The sequence below is a fragment of the Ovis aries genome, chromosome 25 (genome assembly GCF_016772045.2).
Source record: "Ovis aries strain OAR_USU_Benz2616 breed Rambouillet chromosome 25, ARS-UI_Ramb_v3.0, whole genome shotgun sequence".
Lineage (NCBI taxonomy): Eukaryota > Metazoa > Chordata > Mammalia > Artiodactyla > Bovidae > Ovis > Ovis aries.
Window position 1 is genome coordinate 23,565,479 of NC_056078.1, and position 4,443 is coordinate 23,569,921.

The following is a 4,443-nucleotide window of genomic DNA, read 5'->3' on the forward strand; positions in this document are numbered from 1 at the left end:
AGTCCCTTGGAAAACAAGGAGATCAAACCAGACAGCCCTAAAGGAAATCACCCCTGAATGTTCACTGGAAGGACGGATGCTGAAACTGAAGCTTTGGCCACCTGATGCAAAGAGCCGACTCATCGGAAAAGACTGACGCTGGAAAGATTGAAGGCAGGAAGAGAAGGGGATGACAGAGGGTGAGACGGCTGGATGGCATCACCGACTCAATAGACATGAGTTTGAGCAAATTCCGGGAGATGGTGAAGGACAGGGAAGCCTGGCATGCTACAGTCCATGAGGTTGCAAAGAGTTGGACGTGACTAAGTGACTGTACAACAACATATGTGTGTGTGTGTGTGTGTGTGTGTGTGTGTGTGTGTGTGTGTGTGTGTGTGTAGTGGTGGTTTAGTCACTAAGTTGTGTCTGATTCCTTGCGACCCCATGTACTGCTGCACACCAGGCTCCTCTGTCTATGGGGATTCGCCAGGCAAGAACACTGGAGTGGGGAGACAGCGGAGCCTGCGGAAGGCGGCGGCGGCGCGGCATCTGAGAACCAAAGCCCAGGCAGGGTATGGTGGCGCCGATGGCCTTGTAAGAGCGAAGTTACCGCGGGGCCGGCCATCCGCCGGCAGCCCTGACATGGCGCCAGCGGCTCCAAAGCTCGGGGCCTGTGGCCCTTCACCTCGGCGGCGGGGGGCGGCCCAGAGGCGGCGGTCGCTGAGCAAGCTTTGGTGCGACCGCGAAGCCGAGTCGTGCCCCCCCTCGTATTCACGCCCCGCGGCTCCATGTTCTGTGACGAGGATGGGGATCTGGCTCACGAATTCTATGAGGAGACAATCGTCACCAAGAACGGGCAGAAGCGGGCCAAGCTGAGGCGGGTGCATAAGAACCTGATTCCTCAGGGCACCGTGAAGCTGGATTTCCACCCACCCTCCCACCCCCCGCATCCACGTGGATTTCCCTGTGATCCTCTATGAGGTGTGAGCCTGGGGGGTGGCAGGCATAAACACGCCCTGACCCAGCAAGACACCCCCAGGCTCAAGGTGTGGCTTCCATTGAGGAACCTAGGCTGGGGCCACAACCGTGAATAAACTCCACTGGCCTGGAACCTTCAGCTGTGAGCAGGGCAGTCCTACAGTGCTGGTTGGGTGTTGGTTTGTATGTGGACCAGAGATGGCTGGAAGCTGGTGAGGGCTGATGGCGGAGTTACCAGTCCAGCTTTCCCAGCAATTCCCTACAAGGAGCATGGCAGGGACATGCTGGTCAGGAATGCCTGGTTCCTGTGCCCTTGCCTGGCCTGCATTCTTCCAAGCTTGCCTAGGGCCCAGCCCTGCTAGAGGCTACAGCACTTTACAAGCAAGGTCTGCCTTTTTCCAGCCCCAGGGCAATGGGAGCTCTACAAAAGTGGGAACTTCCTTTCCCTCACTTCCTTTACCCTCTGTTGGAGCATTTCAGCCGTTTGCTACCTCGATTCCTCCCGTGTTGGACAGAGGCTGGGGGCAGAACAAGCCTGATTTTTCCTGCCTACCTGCCCATTTGTTCCCAGCCACACATGGATGGACAATTTGCTGGCTGTTAATAGGAGTAGGGACTGGTGTGGGAGGTTTCTCCCTCTACCCAGGGCTGGCCTGATCCCTCCCCACTGCAACTAGCTGTTCTCCCTGCTACAAGTTGAGAGGGCAGAGGATGGGGATCAGGAAGGGCTCTGGATGCCTGTGCCCCATCCCACCTACTGTATCTAATCCCCCTTGCCCTTGCATATCCACCACCCTGTGGTAAGGCACAGCACCCTAGGGCTGGTGCCAGTAGCTCTGAGGAGCCCACCACCCCTTTTCCCTACAGTATACCCCTCCCTTCAGTATCAGTCAAAAGAAAAGTACTGGAGCCCCTGGATAGGGGCAGAAAGGAGAGAACAACCATTAATAGGATTACTTAAAATGTGAAAGCTTGTAAATAGTCTAGTCCATGATGTTGTTGGGGCAGAGTCTGATTTCTACATAGAAATGATGTTTTTTTTTTTAATTCCTTACTGTGCAAACTCTGTGCTTTAAGCGTGTGAGAAATGGCTTGGGGAGGGTAGTCCTCAATCTAGGAAGGCTGTTGTGTTATTTGTTCAATAAAATTATTTGTAGACCCTGCAAAAAAAAAGAATACTGGAATCGGTTGCCATTTCCTTCTCCAGGGGATCTTCCCAACCCAGGGATCAAACTGGGGTCTCCTGAATTGCAGGCAGATTCTTTACAGACAGAGCTATGAGGGAACCCCATATATATAGATATAGATAGGTATGTATATATAGATATCTATACATATATGGATGTTGTCACTTATATACATATTATTCCATCCAAAAGTATAATACACTCTTTTCAAGTGTACGTGGAACATTCTCTATGATACATTCATTACATGCTAGGCCTCAATACAAGCCTTGATAAGTAAGAAAATTTAGAAATAATATCAATCATCTCTTCTGACCACACCACTATGAGACTAGAAATCAACAAGAAAACTGAAAAAAGCACAAACCCTTGGAGGCTAATCAATGTGCTACTAAACAGCCAATGGACCACTGAAGAAGTTAAAAAAAGTAATAAAATTAATCAAAATACCTGGAGACAAAAGAAAATGAAATGATCCACAGGTCTATGGGATGCAACAAAGGAGGTTCTAAGAGGGAAGTTGTAGTGATACAAGTTTGCCTCAAGAAACAAGAAAAACCTCTAACAATCTAACCTTATGCCCAAAGGACTAGAAAAAGAATAAACCAAACCCAAATTGAGAAGAAAAGAAATCTTAAATATCAGAGTATCAAGATAAGTAAATAAAAAATTGAAAAACAGATAAGATCAAGGAAGCAAACAGCTGGTTTTTTGAAGAGTGAAACAAAACTGATAAACCTTTAAACAGACTCAATCAAGAAAAAAAGGGAGAGGGCCCTAATCAATAAAAACCAAACATGAAAAATATTACAACTGGCACCGTAGAAATACAGAGGTTCATGAGAAACTACTATGAGTAACTATACATCAATAAAATAGACAAGCTAATAGAAATGGACAAATTCTCTGAAATGTACAATAGCCTAAGACTAAACAAGGAAGAAATAGAAAACACCAACAGATCAATTGCCAGTACTGAAATCTAACCAGTAATTTAAAACTCCCAACAAACAGAAATCCAGGACCAGATGGCATCACAGATGAATTCTACTGGACATTCAGAGAAGAGTTAATGCAGACCCTTCTGAAACCATTCCACAAAAACTGCAGAGGAAGGAACACTTCTGAACTCATTCTGAGGCCAGCATCACCCTGTGGCCAAAACCAAAAAAAATAAATCACAGAAGCAAGAAAGTTGCAGGCCAGTAACACGGATAAACATAGATGCAAAACCTTCAATGAATTAACAGGGAAATTCAGGAATTTGTTGAAAGGACCACAGATGATCAAGCGAGATTTATCCCAGGGACGGAAGGATGGCTCAGTATCCACCTATCACTGTGATACAACACAGTAAAAAATCAAATAAAAGCCACCTCAGTAAATGGATGTTGCAGCCTGGTGGAGCAGAGACCAGAACCTGCCCCGTAACTCGAGGGTGCAGCAAACCGCACCCTCCTTGTCCTAGTAAGCATGCCTAACGGACATTCCTGGGGCGGGACGTGCTCTCTGCTCCGCTTCACAGCCTACCCCTGCGTTCGTCCCCATGGACGCAAAACAAGCTATTCCTGATCAAGAGCAGAGCCTGCGCTAATCAAACTCCCCTGTATAGCTAGTCCCTAATGATGTCATGTGACTTCTGCCAATAAAAGTGCGGGCTGGAAGCAGCTATTTTGTCTTCCTGCCATGGAGAACAGGAGGCCCCTCTGACTCCCCGCTTGCCAAATTACATGTCTGTCTTTTCATTACGCGCTCGCCCTTGTTTCAGGTCTTTCTCACCCGCTGTGTTGGAAGCGGCAGGTGGCGCCCAAACGGGGACCTGAAGTCGGGAAGGATTCCCGCAAGGGAAAAACTGAACGCGAAGACAGAGAGCGGTACATGAGACGCCTGGATGGAGACCAGGCCCTCAGACTCTAAGGGTGGGAAGTCCCTTGTTGTCTTAGGAAGTCAGGGTAACAATGAGGAATGATCTGAGTAAAGGTGAGAAACTTGATCTCCAGCTTTTGAAGCACCTCCGCCATAATGCTGGAGCGCAGGTAAAAGAGGAGCAATTGACGCAATTGCTAAAAGAGGTGGTTAGATATAACCCCTGGCTTCCAGAAGAAGGCGCTCTAGATATTGAAATTTGGGACCGAGTGGGAGAAAATTTAAAAACAGCACACAGGAGACGGGATCACATACTCGTGACAGTATTTGCGACCTGGGGGCTAGTGCGATTGGTCCTATACCCTCTACAGTACGAGAAACCATGTGAAAGGCCATGTCCTCAGAGGTGGCTCCTGTTAACCATTCTTCCCCT

At 48.3% G+C, this 4,443-nt stretch overlaps 1 pseudogene; it reads left to right on the forward strand.

Moving 5' to 3' along the window:
* Nucleotides 1–620: 620 nt before the first annotated feature.
* Nucleotides 621–2,129, forward strand: LOC114110790 (tumor suppressor candidate 2-like; annotated as a pseudogene).
* The last annotated feature ends 2,314 nt before the right edge of the window (nt 2,130–4,443 follow it).